Source organism: Macaca thibetana, chromosome 5 (genome assembly GCF_024542745.1).
Source record: "Macaca thibetana thibetana isolate TM-01 chromosome 5, ASM2454274v1, whole genome shotgun sequence".
Lineage (NCBI taxonomy): Eukaryota > Metazoa > Chordata > Mammalia > Primates > Cercopithecidae > Macaca > Macaca thibetana.
In genome coordinates this window covers 39,822,531-39,845,508 of record NC_065582.1, presented here as the reverse complement: position 1 = coordinate 39,845,508, position 22,978 = coordinate 39,822,531, and the positions used below count along the sequence as shown (strand labels likewise).

At 37.0% G+C, this 22,978-nt stretch overlaps 1 protein-coding gene across 1 annotated transcript in view; it reads left to right on the top strand.

Annotated features, from left to right (window-relative positions):
* The first annotated feature begins 2,608 nt into the window (after positions 1–2,608).
* RPS3A (ribosomal protein S3A) overlaps positions 2,609–22,978 on the top strand; it is a 1,130,248-nt gene continuing 1,109,878 nt past the window's right edge. The window contains exon 1 of the mRNA XM_050791186.1: positions 2,609–2,612. The gene's annotated coding sequence lies outside the window, so the exon portion shown is untranslated. The remainder of the gene's footprint in view (positions 2,613–22,978) is intronic.

Sequence of the window (22,978 nt, the reverse complement as noted above, 5' to 3'; positions counted from 1 at the left end):
AGACTGGTCAGTTTATTTATGTGTGCATTTGATTCATGCACAGTTATTTTCTCCTCTCATGATCTAAGAACGGTACCAGGTGCTAGAAATAGATCAGAGAATAAGTCATGGAGTTCACTATATATGCAAATATTTAGTGTCATTACAGCAAGTATTATCAAAAAGATGTACAGAGTGCTAAGATAGCATAGCAGTAGGCCTAGCCTGGTCCACAGGGATCAGGGAAGGTTTTCCTGATTAATTGACAGGTGATCTGAGGTTTAAAGAATGAGCCACACTTGGCTTAATGAAGAGGAAGAAAATGAGATTAAAAATCAAGCAAACCACATTTGCCAAGAGCTAAAAGAAATAGCTGGACCTCATACACTGAGAGGGGCAGTAAAGCTGCACCATCAAGAAAGTCCAGCATGATGGTGGAAACTAAAGGAAGTATCCATCTACCTGAAGTGTTCTATATGAAGATGACGGCTTCCAGCCAACTCAAGCACATTTCACCAAGGCAGTGAGACTGAGCACCTGTGAAATCACAATAGGCTCCACTTACCCAACCCAACTATGTTCTGGGAACAGTACCAGGATCCTTCCGAACATTCACTCCTGTAATTTCTTGAGTCTACATCAACACAGTTTGGCCTCTACTGGAACAAAAGCCATGAAGGGGCCGTATTTAAAAAGTAAATGGGAAAACAGTTTGCATTTGGATTTCCAATTCTGCATTTGGAAACCTTTTTCCATTAACCCTTGGGCATTGGAGGAGGATAAGAAAGTAACCCAGCGATAGGAAAGAAAATTAACAATTTTCAAGTACTTACTAAGTGCCAGGCACTAGACTGAGAGTTTTACATATGCTATCTGTGTTTATCTTTTCTAATCTTCACAGGACTTCAGGAAATGGGCATTATTTTTCTCATTTTAAAACATGGAAAGAAAATACAGAAAAGTGAAGTAACTTTCTCAAGGGAGGAAGTAAATGGCCAAGACCAGAGCTGAACCCAGGGTCTGTATGGAAACAAGCTGGGCAGATTTCCACTTGGGGCTGCTTCCCTGGGAGCTGTGTTCCATCCCAAGGACACAAGTCCCCCTTTCTCTCCCACCCCCATTGTTTCTTTTCCTTCTGCCCTCCTAGTCAGCCCCCCAGATTTACTCTAACTCTCCCCCTGATATCTGCCCCTCTCTGATTCTCCCTCGTACATGTACCAAAACTTCTTCTGCAATACTCAATCACCAAAGCAGGATGTTCTCCCCAAGAACCTGAACATCTACCTTATAAATGTAATGTTGAGAATGTATAGTGCCAGCCGTACCGTGCTAAGAAAGTTCAAAACCACTATTTGCCTACTTCCTTTATTACAGTGTTATAGGCAGAATCTTTGGACTCAACAGTTTAAAGGAAACATTTTTAGCTCTGCCACTGATATATTACTCTGTTTCAAGATCTTATTGCTATTGTATTCATATGATTTTATTTGGATTCTAATATGACTTTGGGGGAATGTCAGACCTGTAAAACATATTTATGCAGCTGCAGTAAAAGAATTGAGATGGCTGTGAAGGGAACAAGAGAGAACAAAACACTGGAAGATGCCAGGAGTTTCCGTGGATACACTATTCCTGTTATCTGGTATGGAACTCATACAGGAACAATTTCCTAAAGTACACAGATAAAGATTGAAAAGCCAAAATATAATTTCAGTTGAGAAGAAGATTGTGTTAGTGGTTTTTTTTTTCTATTCTAGACAAAGGACATATAAACTCCAGAAAACAATGTTTTCCAAGTTGTAGTGTACACATTTATAGTGAATTTAGAATTTTAATCAGTTGTAAAAAATACAATCACAATTTATCTAGGCTGCAATGGGAACTATCAAGTAGAATGAGTATGAAAACATGTGCATACAATTTTTAAGATGAGGTGATTTCATCTGATGGAAATAAAATGTTGAGAATCTATGAAGTTCATATATATTTTTTTCTCATCTCTGGAACCAAATAAAGCATTAGCTTAAAATGACCTGATTATGAATGTTATTTCAAACAAAATTTCTTTATTTTTTGTTCTCCAGGTGAACAAATATTGTTCAAATTTGGCACTAGGTTAGCATAACTGTCCAGGCAAGCAGAGAGTCATGGAGAGTTTAAACAATAAGAATAGAAAGCCAGCCTCACTTACTATAGTGGCTACCTGGCAATATTGGCAGAATCTTATACTGTTGAGAAGCAGAGTGAGATATTTGGTTTCCTATGTGGCATTTCGTTTTGAACTCTCTACATTGTACTTAAGACCATAGATTTACATCCTTAGAGGAAAAAAAAGCTGCCAATAGGAATTATTAGCCTGACTCTAGCTGCCTCGATTCAGATGCTCACTCAGTGCTGATGGACAGACTGGCAGATATTCTCTGGGTTAGGAAAGCTGCTTGGGAAAAGGTTGGTAGCTGCTCTTAGAAAAAAAACTCTAACATTTTACCTTTTTCTGGGATCACCAACTTCAGGCAGATATTTAAGTGGACTAAGACTAATAAATTGACTGAATTACTACCCTAGCCTCCTGAAGTGTGCATGTTAGTATGCACATGTGTGCACATGTATCTGTATTGATATTTAGGTGGGGGAGAAATCTTGTCACCCTTGATCAAATAGGAGACATGCTAGGAAGCCAGATCCTTGGTCATATCTATAAACATGTCTATACTCACCTCCCCACACCAACACCTTTCAGATGTATTTACCTTATAAAGGAACACAGTAACAACCACACACACATCCAATAAACATGTATCACATACAGCCAATGTGAGTCTGCAAATATGTATGGGCCACTTTTATGCTATGAGCATGCATGTCCTAGATATCAGCACTGGAGATCCGACTATGAATAGGACACAAGCTGTAACTTCAGGAGCTCACAATGAATCTAGAGCTTAAAATATTTCAGCAGTTGAGGAATAGAGAAGAAAACAAGGAAGATACTTCAGGTAAAGTAAAACACGTGACTCCAGAAGACAAAACTGGCAGGTAATAGTAAAGCTCATAGTAGTCAAGTTGGTCTTAATTTATTCATGAGAAACTAGGAGCCATTGAAAGGTTTTTGTGGCTTTTGTTGAGGCAAAAGAATGACAGTTCCAGAGCCATGTTTTAGAGACAGGACTCTGGCAGCACTGTGGAAGAGCTGGTGTGCAGAAGGAAATGGAAAGCAGAGGGACAACTTAGGAGACAATTTTCACAGTGAAAACATAATACAACAGGGAAGTAAAGGTTGAAATTGGGTAATTTTTAAGAAATAGAATTTACAAAACTGACTAAAAGAGATAGAAAACCAAAAGAGAAATTAAAATAGAAAAAGAAAAAGTTGTCAAAGAGCTCACTACCTTATCACCCACCCCCGCCCCCTCAATGCACACACACACAACCATCTATAAAAAGACCTTGTCCAGATAGTTTTATAGGGGAAAAATCTACCAAACTTTTAAAGACAAGTAATTCCAATGCTACTTGAGTGATTTCATAGTATAGAAAGAGGCATGTATAAACAAAACACCACATTAACACCTAAACCTGAGACAGCACATCAACAAATACAAAACTATAGGTGAACATCTCAAGAATATCAATGCAAAATGCCTAATAAAACTATCAACAAGTGGCTGGGCACAGTGGCTCACACCTGCAATCCCAGCACTTTGGGAGGCCGAGATGGGTGGATCACGAGGTCAGGAGATGGAGACCATCCTGGCTAACATGGTGAAACCCTGTCTCTACTAAAAATACAAAAAAAAAGAATTAGCCTGGCCTGGTGGCGGGTGCCTGTAGTCCCAGCTACTTGGGAGGCTGAGGCAGGAGAATGGCATGAACCCAGGAGACAGAGCTTGCAGTGAGCTGAGATCGTGCCACTGCACTCTGGCCTAGTGACAGAGAGAGACTCCATCTCAAAAAAAAAAGTATTAGAAAATTATCAAGGAACATTGCTATAGTTTGAGTGTGTGCCCCAAAGTTCATATGTTGAAAACTTAATTTCCAATGCAACCATGTTGAGAGGTGGGACTTTTAAGAGGTGATTAGGTCCTCAAGAGCTCTGCCATCATGAATGTATTAATATTAACACCATTATCAAGGAAGTGAGTTTCTGACAAAAGCATCAGTTTAGCCCCTTTCCTTCTCCCCTCAACTCCCCACCCACTACCTTGTTCTCTTGCCCTTCCACCTTCTGTCATAGGATGACACAGCAAGAAGGCCCTTGCTAGATGTGGCCCCTTGATCCTGGACTTCCCAGCCTCCAGAAAAACTGTAAGCCAAATAAATTTCTATTCATTATAAATGATCCTGTTTTTGGTATTCTGTTATAGCAGCACAAAATGGACTAAGACAAACATCTCCAAATATGCTGCAAAGGTAGTTGATAAAAGCCAACATTTATTTCTGTTCATGTCTTTCATCTATTTTTCTATTGGGTTATTGGTCATTTTTTATTAATTTGTAAAGTTCATATGGAAAACATATTAATTTGTAAGAGTCCTTTATGTATAGTCTACATATAATTCCTCTGTGGCACCAATCTTCTCCTACTTTGTACTCTGTCTTTTAATTCTCCTTATGATTTCTTTTGAAGAACAAGCAGTCTTAAATTTTAATCTAGTCAAATATATCAATATTTTACATGTTGTTTCTTATTATTTGATCTAAGCATCACTCTCAAAAATTTCTTTTTAAAAGTGTTCATGAATTTTAAGATCTCTTCTTATTAAAACTAAGCTTTTAATAAAATAAACACACAGAGTCTTATGTTTGTATGAGATGCCTAGTGGCACCATATAGTTTATTTTGGTAGGCAGCATCCTTGCAAATAAAAGAAAATCTATGTGTAGTTGATTTTAATTGAGTTACATTATAGAATAGACTCTCCTGGAGTAAATTATGAAATACCTACTAGAAAATATAAAAAAGATCAGTGAATGTTAAGAGTATAGTTAGATATGTAGAGTATATGAAATTATGACAAGGATACACTCATGTTCCAGGAGCAAGAAGTGAACCTTAAAGAATGATAATGCCATGAGGGATTTCCTCTAGGAGAAAAAGGAATATTTCTGATTCATTGTCAACTGTCACTGCAGTATGTGGGATTTACTGGCTCCTAAGTTCTCAGGATTGAGTCAATTTAGGGAAGGCAGCAATATTGTCAGCCCACTCTAGGCCAGGGAGAAGTGTCCTCAATGTGTGCAGAGAAGGTAAGTTCATATAACTTAATGGCTAGCTTTGGTTCATGGTCAAAATATATGATTTCTTTCCAATAAATGAAGTTAATGCAGAAATGGAGAACTAATGTATGGTAATGTTCTACTCAGGTTTAAAAGATGCTTTCAAAATAGTGAATACACTAGAAGAATTTCAGAAGAAAAGAGTCATTAAAGAAGGAGCAACTGCATTTTGGCACATACAAGCCTGATTCGGGGCAGGGCAGTGCCTCTCCATCCCGTTTCTGGAGAGAGGATCCTGCTCATTACCTGCTCATAACCTGGTAAGCTCATAACGTGGTAAGCTAAGGCTCGGCACAGAACTTGCTGGCTGTCCCAACTACGCCTCCTGCCACAGGACACATTTTCCCTGGCCTAGAGTGGGCTGACAATATTGCTGGGTCTCCTTTAGAACAGAAGATGAAGATCAGCCCAGACTAACTTTGCACAGGTCTTAGCCAATATCACCAGTGTGATGTCTAATCTACCCGCACTAGACAGAGAATACAGTCACCAGACATTACTCTGGTCAACTAAGCAGATAAAGAGTTGTTATCATTCTTTAAGGACAATAAGATGTCCTTTCCCTCAAAACTTAAAGTCCCTGATGAAAGATTCAGCTCAGATTTGCCACCAACCCATTAGTGAGCACAGAATGAATGGCTATGTTTTGGCATGGCTTCTATATCATAGCAAATGACTTTTCAGAGGGGAAAAGCCAAGCTCCAGACAAGGAGTGCCATTATCCCAAAGGCAAGAGCAGTAGATACACAGGCTGTGAGTACAGGGCTGTACACAGAGCCCTCATTGGCATCTCCATGGGGAGGCCTAGCAATCTGATGTTAGAAGCAAGGACTCATCGCTCTGAGTGCTGTGCATACAGGAGATACTCGATAATACTAAATCAAAGCACATAAGCAAGTGCTGGGTAAATCGTACCTACTGGAATAAAGAGTAACATTCAGTTATTATTTTAGCTATTATTTTAAACATTACTTCCTACTTCAAAAGCATGCATGTATGAAATTGTATCTTATTTCTGTTTTTTAGAGCTTAAGAAAGATATTGGTTCTTAATTCCTGTTTATCTTCTGAACATCAAATGAATTTTTGAAATAAATGTTTTACCAGCAAAAAAAGGAATATATATTTCTTATCATAATATAAAACATACATCCCAATTCCAAAGCTAGCATCATACTTCGTAAGGAAGCACAGGAAGTATCTCATTAAAGCCAAAAACAATACAAGGTGAATGTCAGAGAGATGGCTGGAAAAAATATATATATAAGGGTGTCCATTACCACTACCACTATTCAACATTTTCCTGCATATATTAGCCAAGACAATTAGAGAAAAGAAAGACATAAAGTATGTAAATTAGGAAGAAAGGGGCTAACATATTTGCATATGGTAGTATCATATACCTGAAAAACCAAAAGAATCAACTAAAAAGTTGATAAACAACAACAAAATTCAGTAAAGTGAACAAATAAAATATCCAGAAATCAATAGCTCCTGTTTAGAAAAACAACAACCAGTTTAAAAATCTGCCTATTTTTACAATAGAAATACATTACAATAGAAATACACATTCACATGTGCAAAATCTACATGATTAAATGTTTTAAATCATATAAGACCTAAAAAATATTTGAACAACTAGAAAGTCATATGCTATTCTTTGAAAGACTCTATTTTATGAAGATGATGAACATGTAAATTTAACGTATTACCATTAAAAATGCCAAAACAACTTTTTTAACTAGACAAGTTGATTCTAAAGTTCAAATGGAAAAAATAATCCACAAAAATAAGCAGGATAATTCTTAAAAAGAAGAAGTAAAGGAGGAGACTAGCCCTAAAGATATTAAAATGTACACATATAATAATGTAACAATTAAAAGTGAAATGAGATATTGAAGCATGATTAAACAGACATGGCAACTGAACAGAAAAACAAATGTCAGAAAAAATTCCAAACTCATGCAAGGATCTGTCATATAATAAAGGCATTATTTCAAATTGGCATTGAAAAAAGTGGGTACCATGTAGAAAACTATGATTTTGTAACTATACCCTGCATCATAAGTTCTATGTGGCTCAAAATTCTAATGCAAAAAAACTGAAACAAAAAAAATATCTAAATGAAATATTTAAAAATCTTAAACTCTCAGCAATTTATTTTATGAATATCAACAAACTGATTATAAAGTTTATATGGAGAGGCAAAAGACCAACAATAGTAAAAACAATATAGAAGAAAAAGAAAAAAGTTGAAGGACTGACACCACCCAGATTTGACTTACTATAAAGTTACAATAATTGAGACAGTGTGGTATTGGTGAAAGAATAGACAAATAGATCAATGAAACAGAATGGAGCTCAGAATTGGACCCATATAGGCCGGGCATGGTGGCTCACATGGGTCAAGTGCTTTCTGTAATCCCAGCACTTCAGGAGGCTGATGCAGCAGGATTGCTTGAGCCTGGGAGTGGCATGTACCTGTAGTCCCAGCTACTCAGGTGGCTAAGATGGGAGGATTGATTGAGCCCAGGAGGTCGAGGCTGCAGTGAGCTGTGATTGTACCACTGCACTCCAACGCGGGCAACAGAGCAACTCTCTGTCTCAAAAACAAAATTTAAAAAAAAAAAAAAGAAATAGACCCATATAAAAGTGGTCAACTGATCTTCAAAAAGGTGTAAAGGCAATTTGATGGAGCAAAGATGTTCCTTTCAAAAAATGGTGTTGGAACAACTAGATATCCACATTTTAAAAAGTGAATCTAGACACAGATCTTACACCTTTCACAAAAAATAACTCAAAATGGATTGTAGACCTAAATGCAAAACTATGAAACTCCTAGAACATAACATAGGAAAAAAAACTAGGTAATCTTAGATGTGGCAATGACTTCTTAGATACAATAAAAAAGGGACAGTCTATGAAAAAAATAATTGATAAACTAGACTTCATTAAAATTTAAAACTTCCGCTCTGTGAAAAACACTGTCAAAAGAATGAAAGACAAGGCACGAACTGGGAGACAATATTTACAAAGGACATATCTGATAAGAGACTATCATCCAAAATACACAGAGAATCCTTAAAACTCAAAAATAAGAAAATAAACAACATGATTTTAAAAATAGGCCAAGGACCTTCACAGACATCTCACCAAAGAAGACGTACAGATGGCAAATGTGAAAAAATACTCAACATTATATGTTATTAGAGAATTGCAAGTTAAAACAATGATATACTACTATATAGCTATTAAGATGGCCAAAATCTGAAACACTGAAAATGCCAAGTGTTGGAAAGGTTGTGGAACAACGCGGATTCTCAACCATTACTAGTGGGAATGGAAAATGGTACAGCCACTTCGGAAGACAGTTTGACAGTCTCATACAAAACCAAACATATTCTTCTAATATGATCCAGCAACCATGCTCCTCGGTATTTACCCAAATGAATTGAAAACTTATGTCCAGACAAAAGCATTTTCATGGTGTTTATAGCAGCTTTATTCATAATTGCCAAAAACTTGGAAGCAATTAAGATGTCCTTCAGTGGGTGAATAAATAAGTAGACTATGGCACATCAGACAACAGAATATTGGAATATTACTCAATGCTAAAATGAAACAAGCATTGAATTATATTGCTATAAAGCAATACAAAACACAGACCAAACTTAGTATGAATATTATTAAGTGAAAGAAGCCAATCTGGAAGGGCTACAACTATGTGATTCCAACTATATGACGTTCTGGAAAAGGCAAAATAATGGAGACAGTAAAAAGATCAGTTGTTGTGAGGGGCTGAGAGGGCAGGAGGGGGGTGAATAGGCAAAACACAGAGGATTTTCAGGGCGGTTAAGCTATTCTGAAGGACATTGTCATGTTGGATACACATCATTGTACATTTGTCAAAATCTACAGAATGTATAACAACGCCAAGAGTAAATCCTAATGTAAATTATGGGATTTGGGTGATACTGATGTGACAATATAGGCACATCAATTGTAAAAAATGTATCACTCTGATGTGGGATATTGATAGTGAGGGAGGCTGTACATGTGTGGGGGCAAGGAGTACATAAGAAATCTCTGTAATTTCCACTCAATTTTGCTGTGAATCTAAGTCTGCTCTAAAAATAAATTCTATTACAAATAATCAAAAACTGCTGCTTGGTAAAAGCCACTGTAAACACGACGAAGGTAAAATATGTACAACAAACATCACATCACAGTCAAAGGGTGAATTTTCTTATGCAAATATCAACTACTAGGAAAAAAATGGGAAAAATAAACAGTGCAAAGAAAAGGAAATACAAATAGTTCTTAAATGTGAAACCTCATACACTATAATATTAAAAATTAAAATTACACTGGAGAGCTTCAAAATACATGAAGCAAAAACCGACAGACCTAAAAGAAGAAACAGGCAAATCCACAACTTATCATTGAAGACGTCAACACTGATTTCACCCAACAATTGGTAAAACAGTAAACAGAAGATTGGTAAAGATATAGACTTGAATGATATTTTCAACCAGCTTGACCTAATTGGTATTTGTAGGCCACTACATGTAAAACCCACAGAATAGACACTCCTTTAAACTGCACATAGAATACTCACAAAATAGACCATGTTAGGCCATAAAACAAGACTCAATAGATTTCAAAGGAAATTATGCCAAGCAAATTTTCTGAATACAAGTGAATCAAATTCTAAATAAAAAACAAAATGATATTTTTTAAAATCCCCAAATATTTGAACATTAAAGAACATAGTTGTAAATCACTAATGCACCAAAGAAGAAATTACAAGGGAAATTAGGAAACATACTTACCTGAATAAAACTGAAAACACAATACATCAAGATTTGTGATATGTAACTAAAGTAATACTTAAAGGGAAAGTTACAGCTTTAGATGCTTATACAGAATTAGAAAATAAAGAAAGTAGTAGGAAAGCCTAAAATTAAATCTCTGATTCCATCTTAAGACACTAGAAAAAGAGGAACAAATTAAGTGCAAAGTAAGCAGAAGAAAATAATGAAAATAACAGTAGAAATCGTCAAAACAGAAGAGTGAAAAGCAACTTTAAAAAGTAATGAAACCAAAAAGATGCCAGTTCTTTGAAACAAACCAATGAAAATTGATAAATTTCTAGCTAGACTGGTCAAGAAAACGAGAAAACACAAGTATTCAGTATCAGAAATGTTCTATAAATATTAAACAATTAGGGAATACTGCAAGCAATTTATGCCAACAATTCAACAACTTAGATGAGATAGGCAAATCCCTAAAAGATACAAACTGCCAAAGCTCATGTAACAATAAAGGGAAAATCTAAATTACCCCAACACCAAAATCAGACTAATACTTTGCAAATAAGTACATAAATTAATATCCTCATCAACATAGATGCAATTTATAGCAAAATATTAGCAAAGATCTAGGGATATATAAAAATCATAACATATTTTAATAAAATAGAGTTTATCCCAGGGTTATAGGATCAATTTAACCTTCAAAAATCTATCAACCTAATTAGCTATTAATAGAATAAAGAAGAATCATCATAGGAATCATCCTTAGAATCTCCACTTTATTGGATGAAGAAAAAGCATTTGCACAAATATAACACCCATTCTTTATTTTTTAAAAAACAAACCTATCAAACTAGCGATAAATGGGAAATTTCACAACTCAGTAAAAAAAAAGACCTGTGAAAATTCATGGCTAACATCATACTTACCGTGAAAGACAACGGTTTTTCCCTAAGATCAGGAACGTGGTAAGGATGTCCACTCTCACCACTTGTATTCAACATTGTAGTGGAAGTCCTATTTATTGAAATAAGTCAAGAAAAATAGAAAAATAAAAGGCATACAGGTTGGAAAGGAAGAGGTAAAACTGTCTTTGTTTGCAGACCACATGATTTTGTATGTAGGAAATCCTAATACTTCTAGGGCTTATAAGTGATTTTAGCAATGTCATATATTACAAAGCAAATACAAATAAATTGTATTCCTATATACTATCAAATGACAATTACCAAAAACACCATATATAATAGCATAAAAATATGACATAGGGTTAAATTAAACACATATGTGCAAGACCTGTACAATGAAAACTATAAAACCACTGCTGAAAGAATTGAAAGAAGACCTAAGTAAATGGAGAGATGCCATGTTCATAGATTAGAAGATTCAGCATTTTCTTGAGCCTTCCAAAATTGTCATACGTCAATAAAGAAGAAATTTCTATGAACATTTATGTAAAATGTTTTGTGGACACATGTTTTTACTTAACCTAGGGCAGAATTGCTGGGTTCTTTTTCAGATACACATTTTATGTGTATCCTCTCCCAATTTGTGGCTTGTCTCTTCATTTTTTAAAGAATATCTTTTGACAAAGGAATTTTTTAAGTTTTGATGAAGCATAATTTTCTTTTTTTTTTTCTTGTATGGTTCATATTTTTTTGTGGTCTGAGAAGTCTGCCTATCATAAAGTCATGAAAAATTTTACCAACATATATCTGACAAAGGGCTTCTATCCAGGATACATAGATAACTCCTATAACGCAATAATAAAACAACCAACCCAGGGCAAGATTCAGACAGATACTGTATACTAGTAGATACATGAATAACCAATAAAAACATGACAAGGTACTCAACATCATTAGTCACCAGTGACATGCAATGAAATACCACTGCACATCCCTAGGATTACTAAAACTAAAAATACTAACCAGTTTTTGCAAGGTTATGGAGCAACTAGAACTGTCTTACACTGCTAGTAGAAGTAGTACACCAAGTAGGAAAAGAGTTTTCAGTTTCTTATACAGCAAAACATATATAACTTGACAATTCTACTCCAAGACAGATGAAAACATGTATCTGCAAAGACTTTTACATGAATGTTCATAGAAGCTTTCTTTATCCAAATATTCAGTGGTAGGTGAATGGATAAGTATATTCTTACAATGGAATACTATTTTGCAATAAAAAGTAATAAAGTACTGATACAACGATATGCATGAGTCTTATAAATGCGCCGCATGGAGGAAGCCAGACACAAAAGAGTGCATGAAGTATAATTCCATTTATATGAAACTCTAAAAAACATAAACATATTTATAGTGTCTGAAAGCAGATTAATTGTTGCCTAGCATGGAGTGGGAAGGGTTGACCACAATAAATCAGAAAGGAGCCTTTTGGGTGTTATAAAGATTCCATATTTTGGTCATGATGATGGTTACACAGGGATATAAATTTTTCAGAACTCTTCAAAATGTACAAGTAAAATGGGTATATTGTATGAGGGGACTTCAAAAGGTTCATGTAAAATGAAATTAAAAGATAAAAAAATACAAACTTTATTTCTCAACAAAAATTCTATCAAGTTCAAGACACCTTTGTAAGTGATGATAGCAGCCCTTTAGCCCATCCCTAAGGAACTGAGGGTTCTGGGAATTTAATCATGTAAATACAGTGTTTTTTCTATTATTAACTAGAGAAAAATTTGTGCTCTTTAAAGATTTTTTAAAATTAGAAAACAAAAAGAAGTACGAAGGAGCCAAATCAGGATGGGAAAGAAGATGCCTAATGATGTCCCATTAAAACTCTTGCAAAATTGCCCTTGTCTGATGAGAAAAATGAGCAGAAGCATTGTTGTGGTGGAGAAAGACTCTGGTGAAGCTTTCCTGGGTGATTTTCTGCTAAACCTTTGCCTAACTTTTTCAAAACACTTTCATAATTAAAAGATACTATTGTTATTTGGCCCTCCAGAAATTCAACAAGTGAAACACCTTAAGTATTTAAAAAAAAAAAAAAAAAACAGTTGCCATGACCCTTGCTCTTGGCTGATCTGCTTTTGCTTTGACTGGACAATTTCACCTCTTGTAGCCATTGTTTTGATTGTGCTTTGTTTTCAGGATTGTACTGGTAAAACCATGGTTCATGTCCTGTTACAATTCTTTGAAGAAATCTTTGAGGATCTTGATCCCACTTGTTTAAAATTTCCATTGAAAGCTCTGTTCTTGTCTACAGCTGATCTGAGCACAACAGTTTTGACACTCTTCAAGTAGAAAATCTGCTCAGCTTTAACTTCTTGATCAGAGTTGTGTAAGATGGACCAGTTGAGATGTCTATGGTGTCGCCTACTGTCTCTGCTGTTGTCAGTCCTCTTCAATTCCGGCACAAACCTGATGAATTTTTTCTTCACAATTTAATGGGGATGGTCTGCCACTGCAGGCTTCATCTTCAATATTGTCCCATCCTTTCGTAAAATGACCTATTCATTTACAAACTGTTGAATTCTTTGGGGGCATTGTTCCAATAAATTTTTTGTAAAGCATTTATGACTTTTCCATTCTTCTACCCAAACTTCACCATAAATTTGAAGTTTGTTGTTGCTTCAATTTTAGCAGAATTCATGTTGCTCCGATAGGGGTCCTTTTCAAAAAATATCTTATCCTTCATAGTACCTCAAATGATATCCTGTTCAGGCATGTTTCAACAAGTGAGTACAAGGTTATTTTGGTGCAAAAAAAATTTCTGAAATCCATGCAGTTTTTTCATAGAATGTATATTCCATGAACTTTTTGAAGACCCCTCATGTGATATGTAAACCCTGCCTCAACAAAGTTGATTTTTAAAAATTATACTAGAATACTATTTTTCACCTATAAGATTTGCAAAGAAATGCACCTGTGTGGGTGTAGGTATAGGAAACACTCCTTATCAGACATAGCCGGTAACAGTATAAATTTATACAATCTCTGTGGAAAGTATTTGCCAATATCTTTCAAAATTACAAATGCATGTGTGTTTTGACTTGGCAATTTCAATTCCAGGTATTTATCTTACAAGTATTTTTATACATATCTTAAATGACCTCCAAACACTGCTACTTATTGAAGTTTTATTTGTAAGTAAAAATATGTTGGAAACAATCTTAAAGTGTATCAGTAGGAGAGAGATTTAAAAAAAGTAGTCAGCACTCACACAGTGGAATATAATGTAGCTTTTAAAAAAGAATTAAAATATATTTATAAAGATACTCAAGATACACTTTTAAATGTTGTAAAATAGTTTGCATAGTGTGTTTTTTAAAATACTTGCTTTTGGCCAGGCGCGGTGGCTCACGCCTGTAATCCCAGCAGTTTGGGAGGCCGAGACGGGTGGATCACGAGGTCAGGCGATCAAGACCATCCTGGTTAACATGGTGAAACCCCATCTCTACTTAAAAAAAAAAAAAAAATAACAAAAAAAAAAAACTAGCCGGGCGAGGTGGCAGGCGCCTGTAGTCCCAGCTACTCGGGAGGCTGAGGCAGGAGAACGGTGTGAACCCGGGAGGCGGAGCTTACAGTGAGCCGATATCGCGCCACTGCACTCCAGCCTGGGTGACAGAGCAAGACTCTATCTCAAAAAAAAAAAAAAAAAAAAACCTGCTTTTGTGTGCATCAAAATGTCGAGGGTAATACTACACATCTACAACCAGCCGATCTTCAACAAACCTGACAAAAACAAGCATTCCCTATTTAATAAATGGTGTTGGGAAAACTGGCTAGCCATATGCAGAAAACAGAAACGGGACCCCTCCCTTACACTTTATACAAAAATTAAGTCAAGATGGATTAAAGACTTAAATCTAAAACCTAAAACCATAACAACCCTAGAAGAAAACCTAGGCAATATCATTGAGGACATAGGCATGGGCAAAGACTTCATGACTAATACACCAAAAGCAATTGCAACAAAAGTCAAATTTGACAAATGGGATGTAGTTAAACTAAAGAGCTTCTGCACAGCGAAAGAAACTATCATCAGAGTAAAGAGGCAACCTACGGAATGGGAGAAAATTTTTGCAATCTATCCATCTGACAAAGGGCTAATATCCAGAATCTATAAGGAACTTAAACAAATCTACAAGAAAAAAACAAACAACCCCATCAAAAAGTAGGCAAAGGATATGAACAGATACTTCTCAAAAGAAGACATTTATGTGGCCAACAAACATATGAAAAAAAAAAGCTCATCATTAGAGAAATGCAAATCAAAACCACAATGAGATACCATCACATGCCAGTTAGAATGGTGATCATTAAAATGTCAGGGAACAACAGATGCTGGAGAGGATGTGGAGAAATAGGAACACTTTTATAATGTTGGTGGGAGTGTAGTTCAACCATTGTGGATGACAGTATGGCGATTCCTCAAGGATCTAGAACCAGAAATACAATTTGACCCAGCAATCCCATTACTGGGTATATACCCAAAGGATTATAAATCATTCTACTATAAAGGCACATGCACATGTGTGTTTACTGCAACACTATTTTTAATAGCAAAGACTCAGAACCAACCCAAATGCTCATCAATGATAGACTGGATAAAAAAAATGTGGCGTATATACAACATGGAATACTATGCAGCCATATAAAGGAATGAGCTCATGTCCTTTGCTGGGACATGGATGAAGCTGGAAGCCATCATTCTCAGGAAACTAACACAGGAACAGAAAACCAACCGCCACAAGTTCTCACTCATAAATGGGAGTTGAACAATGAGAAACCTGGACACAGGGAGGGGAACATCACACACCAGGGCCTGGTGGGGTATAGGGGACAAGGGGAGGGAGAGCATTAGGACAAATACCTAATGTATGTGGGGTTTAAAACCTAGATGATTATTTGATAGGTGCAGCAAACCACCGTGGCACATATATACCTATGTAACAAACCTTCATGTTCTGAACATGTATCCCAGAACTTAAAATTTAAAAAACAGTCAAGGTTATGCAAGAAATTGTTACAGAGGTTATCTCAACTGAGCTAGACTGGATACGAAGGAGGCTTTTCCTTCTAATTTCACATCTTTCTATTTGGGAAAAAAAATTAGAAGATGGAAACAAAAAAAAATCAAGGTAGCAAAAATAGATGAATGATCGTAATTTTTATCACACTGCTTATTCAAGTGGGTTAGAAGTTGAGAAAAGAGAGACCACACAGAGAGAGACATACACTCACATTTGTAAATATATGAACTGCATGTTTTTGCTTTATTTAACCAAAGACACTAAACTTAAACTAAGTAGCAAGAATGGTTACTAAGAACAGGGCAGATGCAGCATATCTTCAATCTTTTCCTGGCCCCTTGCTTCCCTAACAGGAATCACAATCACAAGCTGATAATTCATTTCCCTAGCAGAGTTCTGCTGGGCCTCAGAAATGGTTAAATTCTTCCTAAGTTGTGTTATACTCACATCACCATTCTTAAACAACTTATACAAATAATCATGTATTTCTATTTTTAAAAGCTTAACAAATATTAGGATCTACTAGTTCTTGAACCCAATTCAATAAGGTCCTATCTTTATCCGGCAGAAGAATGTGGAGTCAGCACCAGATGTCACCAAATAGTAAGTCAGTCTCCAGCTTCCCAGTGTCTCAGAAAGTGGTTTTCTCATACTCTTATGAAAAGAACTGCTGAAAGTAAGCACAGAAAAAGTGACATCAGAAAGTAGAAAATATCAGCATTTATCCTCTGCTCATGTGCCTTCTCAGTTTGAAACCAAATGATTTTATAAGCGTACCTTATTTGAGACTCTGACCTAAGATGGCCAGCTCATCTTGGTTTGCCCAGGACTTTCCCTGTTTTAGCACCGAAAATCCCACATCCTGGGAAGCCCCCTCAGTCCCTGGAGAACCAGAACAGGGATTTCCAGACGTGAGCCTGAATTCTGTTGTGCTATACACCCAAACCTGATTCCCACCTCCCGGAGATATTTCTGCTGCTTTCATTTTGCTTCTTCCTTCACTCCCACAATGTTTCAATCAAAAGAGAAGATTGTCAAGAGGAAAATATCGGCATGAGAAAATCATTCTTTTTTTTTTCTGCTCCTTGTTTTATAAACTTCAGCCCCTCCTGTTTTCAAGGGCCTATTAGTAAACATGAATTTAAAAAACAGTCTGACTGCAAAATAAAATATATATGGGAGATTCTTACATCACAGAACTTAGAATTCAAGTAATTGTTTTTCCATGAATTTGAGAATATTAACAGAAGGCATCAGGAAGAATATTTACGAAGTGACAAGGTAATTGCATTCAGTCCTGAAGACACAGTTGTAGTTACCGCTCACTTTCGCCAGATGGCAGACATGAGCGCTACTTCGCTTCTGCCTTACTAAGATTCTGAATTGAGGTTAGATTTTTCTCGGTTCGAAGTCATAAATCAGAAATGTCCTCAGAGTGACCTATGGATGTAAATTACCAGAATTTATCATCTGCTGTTACATATGTGGGATCTTTCCTGATGTCCTGCCTCACAGAGTCATTTATTAAGTGTGTTCAAAAGGAACTTTTTCCTGTGAGGCCCCACAATGTGGTCACTGCAGTGGAAAGCCTGTTTCCCATGCTTAATGACATACCCCTGTCTGGGCAAGGGACAAAGATGTGTAACACTTGCAGAAGTATTAGAAGGCACAAAAGGAAGGAGCTGGGTAATATATTCCATGTCTTAACATCTATAACAACCTCTAGAATAAATGTATAAATTGAAAGACACAAATACAGCATCTGAAGAAGTTCCAACCTTTCTTGACTGTCTAAATCATCAACATTGAGTACTATCGACCTGTATCTGTCCTTGAAGCAAATTTTTAAGGTTGTTTCTTCCACTTGTTCTATTGTATTACAAAATTGTAGTGGGCCACGATTTAGTCACACTACACTAGGATAGGCACAGAACATATAGTGTCTTTATTTTTTTCTTATCTAGGGATTCTCCTTGTGGATAGAGTAAAACTTTAAACCTGCTGAGAAATACCACCTAGTCACCTCTCATTAAGCAGTCTGCTTCCAGTTTGCTAAAGCTCTTTTCAGGTAAAACTCAGTCTTTCAGAATTTCCTTCCCTGCCCCTTCTCCTCCCCAAAGTGGCCTCTTGAGATGGGGAGAAGAAAACTTGGTCCTTCCTGGAGACCTTGGGGTGTTCCCCAGGTCCTTGCTCGCCTCAAGGGAAGGGTGTATATTATGCACCTGGTCGGACTTACCCTGCTGACATCCACAGCTGACATCCATTCTCTCTTCATCTCCTCGGAGTCCTGAGGTCCTTCCTACTGGTTTCACAACACCAGCCCCAGATTTTTCCTCAGCTGAACATTACCCCTGAGATCAGGCTTTGATTCCCAGTCCAAATGGTCCTCCCAGCACCCTTTGGTTTCAACATCATTTTACCCCCATTGCATCTGCAACCTTGGTAAGATTCCCAGCCTTCCTCACCCTGCCCCCACAGGGGACAAGCAGAGACGTCAAGATGCCTTTTGCCCCATGTCAAGGAGGTCAAGGAGTCTCCAAGGAGGGACCAAACTCAGGCTCTTCCTCTGTTTAACCAAGTTACACCCTGAATTTCACCATGGGGTGGCTGCTCTGCTCTTGCGGTGCCAAATGCGAAAAGAGACAAAAACCTCTTTGTGTTTGGCCTTCGGCTTTGATCTCTGTAGTGTTCACACACACACATGCACACATACACACACACACAAAACCATCCTGGGATGTTTGCAGGGAAGCCATGATATGCTTGAATCTGACCATTTCCCTGCCTCCTTCCTTCCCTCTCCTCCTAGTCTGACCATCATATATAAAGGCACAGGCTTTCTACTTCCTCTTCCTTGCTACCTTGCACTTCCTGGTATCATCTTCAGTTCTCCCAGAGGCATCACACTCACTGCTCAGATATTAGAGCCAATCATGACTTTAGGACTACTTTATTCAACTAGACCTGACTCTTGATAGCAAAAGTTGGGTCTTTGGGATTTAGAAATTCCGTCTCTCTCCAAAAAGCCCAACTTTCAAGACCCTGCCCCGACTCCACTTAAAACAGTGAGGAAATGTACTGTTGCCTGTTTGTTCTGTATAGTATGACATTTTCTTACCTGGAACAGTAAGCCTCCTAGTTTAGCCTAGACTAGAAGTTAAAGGTTAAAACGGACTCAGATTTAAGGGACAAATGAATACAATCATTTTCAGGTGTTTAAAGTATTATTTATTACAGAAACTAAGAACTCCATATGCAAAGTGTTTAAAATAGGAATGGGCACAGAAGCACAGCTGTAATCATTATCAATATTTTTACTGAATGTAAAGCAAAGGCAGGCCTGTATGTCAGAGATAAGAAGGGAAATAATATATTGCCATGTTGGGACTGATTATTCTGAAAACCTTCTATTATGAAATAAATACTACCTTTTGAATTTCCATTTGCAAAAATGTTGGGGATATAGAAAGTGTGAGAAAAAGTTAAAAATGAAATCAGAATACACTTTGCATTGGGTTTACGAGAGAAGGTCAGCTGCCCGATTCAACGTCTGAAACCTATAACCTGTTTTTCATATCTCGATTTTGACAGGTTCTAGCTTTCCCCAAAAATCAGTGTAAACAAAATCAGTTGTCTCATCACCCCAGAAAATATGCGACAACATGGGACATAAGGGATGTTAAAGTAACTACAACTCGCAGCTAAAACAAGATCATTGTAAAATAAAATTATTGACAGAAAATCATTGACTCATGGTAGAGACCATTTTGGTAGAAAGGACAAAGAGAAGCTACAATACTAATCACAGTTAACAGAAAGTTGCTTCAGCTATAAGTTTTATGACCAAAACATTCAAGTTAAAACATACATGTTGTTTCTGCTTTCTCTCAATGTGACAGTTGCTAACTCTGGTCCATTAAGCAGGCAGGCCTGTGTGTGAATCTGCTGGGTGAGGCAGTATTAACCTCTTTGACATTAGTTTTCCTAACCCAGTGGCTCCTGTTTCTTCAGTTAATGTGGATTTGGTGTTAATATTTCCAACCTTCCAAAGGACATGATTATAAGTGCCACCCAACCTTTGAGTACGATTATACTCTTTGCTACAAAGTACCCAGTGTCCTAGAAAATCAATAAGTCAGTCCCAATGGATAAGGTTAAAGACAAAAAAAATCAATATATCAGAAGGAAAAAGTATAGTCTCCAGCCATCTAGATATTTCAAATGTTATATTATTTTTAAGTGACATCACCATTCGGGGGCATTTTTTCATAAAAACCCTAATGGTTTAACTGTTGTGACATCTTTAGTCATTGCTTAACGAACCTGAATCCCTCAGAGGGCTTCTTGGGGCCATAAAGTGGATAACAGAACAGAACAGCAGTGACCAGTACTTCATTACTCAAGGACTGTCCCAGAGGCCTGGCCGGATCCCCTTGGTAGGCCAAATACAGGGGGTGCTATGCCCTATAGCCTTCTACCCTTCACAGAGGAAGATTCTGGCCAGGTCTGAAAGCTTTCTCCTGCAATGCCTGAAGTTCTCCTACAGTGCCTCAGCGGCCTTGTGAGGACCCAGAGGATGGAGGAATATCCAGAATCTCACTTCCAGTGATTCTCAAGAGAGGGCTTTTCTGTTTTGAAACACTTCTAAAGCCGCTATCCTAATCCTGGACTGTATAATCACGATAGAAGGAGGGAAGAACAAGCACCTTCTATTCTCACAGTTACTCCCACCTCCGAGCTAATGTGAACCAGGAGCACATGTTTTGAACTCCTAACTAATTATTAGAGTGTAAAAACAACTAGAACCGATTGCATGTAAAATATCTTAATACAGTTCATTTTTAAAATAACAATTGAAATACAAGAAATATGCACAAGGTGCTGGGTGCAGTTATGCGCAGTCCTGGCCACACATTGAAATGACTGGGGAACTTAAAGTCAGGAATCTGACTGAAAAGGTTCCACTTAAATTTGTGATGGAATGGAGTTGAAGAATAAGTGTTCTTTAAGTTTCCCATGTGATTCTAATGTACAAAAGCAACTGATTAAAACCACAGTATTACAAATACACAGAGAAAGATTCTATCTACCCAAAGAGCAGAAGCGCAGAAACAGGATCCCAAAGCTTCCAGAGACCAGAATGGTCTCCTAGCAACTGCTTCACCTGAAGGCCACTGAAGTAGCAGCTGTTACGACTAAAAGTTAATGGGAGCAGTTTTCATCCTTGTGTCTCAGCCTGATTACATTACCGTTGGCTTTGGTACAGTATTTCCAAAACTCATAATCATAACAGTTACCAGAGAAGCTTGCTCAAACTAGAGATTCCAGGTTTTTCCTTCCTAGTTCTACTCAATAGGTCTATATACTACAGCCTAGGAAGTCGTACGTTCAATAAGCACCTCAGGTGGTGCTTATGACTTGGCAAGTTGGAGAAACTCTGCTCTAGAATCCAAATTGTTAAAACGGCCTCTCAGTTCCAGTCTTCCGATTTCACCCAGCTTCAATTCATCACATACATTATTTCTAGAACACTCTTCCCACTTCCTATATCCGTTATGCCACTCTCTGCTGGCTAGCACAGCCTGGCTACGTGTTCTCAGGTTGTATCATTTGTGTACTATTCTTGTTTGAATTCCTTTCCCCTCTGGAAGTGCAGGAACTGGGACTGGACATAAAGGAGATCATTATGGTCTTGAGACCACAGGACACGGAGGTTAGGAAAATCCAAAAACAATAACAAAAAGTAATAATAAAAAGTGAAACAATATTTGAAAGTCAAGCAGACAATGCAGCTAAACAGCCTATCTGAAGCACCCTAGCCTACAAGGCCTACCTGTGTACTCGTTGGGAAGAAGAGATGTCAACCCCCATAGCAATAACGGCTGACACTTTTGCACTTACTGCTAAGTGCTTTTCATACATCATCTCATTTCATCTACATAGTATATGAGGCATATACTACTCTTGTCCCAGTTTACATAGGAGGACGCGTAGGTGTTTAAGTAACTTGCCCAGTGACACACAATATAGAGCCAGGAAGCAAGCCCAGGTCAGGCAGGCTTTGAACCACTGAGCAATACTGTCTCCCACTTACAGAGAACAGAACAAATAAGTAGGTCCAGGAAACAGCCTCAGTTTCCTCATCTTATGCCCTGGAAACAAGCGAGCTGTAAAAACTCCTAAGCTTAGATTGGAGTCTAGTTTTTCAGGGAGGCACCCCAGATATCATGTCATGCTTCTTTCTTAACCTGCTTCTTGGAAATTTTTGTTTAATGTGCTTTTTTAAATTGTTAAAAAAAAAAAATGTTGATTGAAAGCAATTTACTTAAAAGTGACTTTATTCCGAGCCATGTTTGTTAGCATCATCTTCGTTGGCTGACAATTCAAGACAAAAATGTTGATACCTAACCTAGGTTCTATATTCTGTTTCATATTCATTTTTAATTATGTTTCTGAGAAATAAGGCCATTCCTTTGAATGTGTTTCTTGTAGTAACAGGTTCAAGGAAAATGATAATGAAAAAAAAGTCTGATGTCTCTACTTTTCTGAGAAATGTGGAAGGAAATCCTTTAAGAAATTGATTATAATATATGCTATAGTGGAAAACGAATAAACTTGGTGTCAAACAAGCCAAGGTTTGCCTCACTGTAAGCTGTGTTACCTGGATTAATTACTTCCCTTCTCTGAGCAATGATGATTAATCTTAAAGTAAGGATAGTATTACCTAAAACAAAGCTGACAAACTATGACCATGAGCCAAATACGGCCCGGCCGGACTGTTCTTTAAAACCCTCTCTCCAGAGAAGAATAATTTTCACATTTTTTAAGACTTGCAAAAAATAAAAAAATAAAAATAAAAAGAATATTCAATAGAATTCCTTTGAGGCCTGCAAAGTCTAAAATATTTAT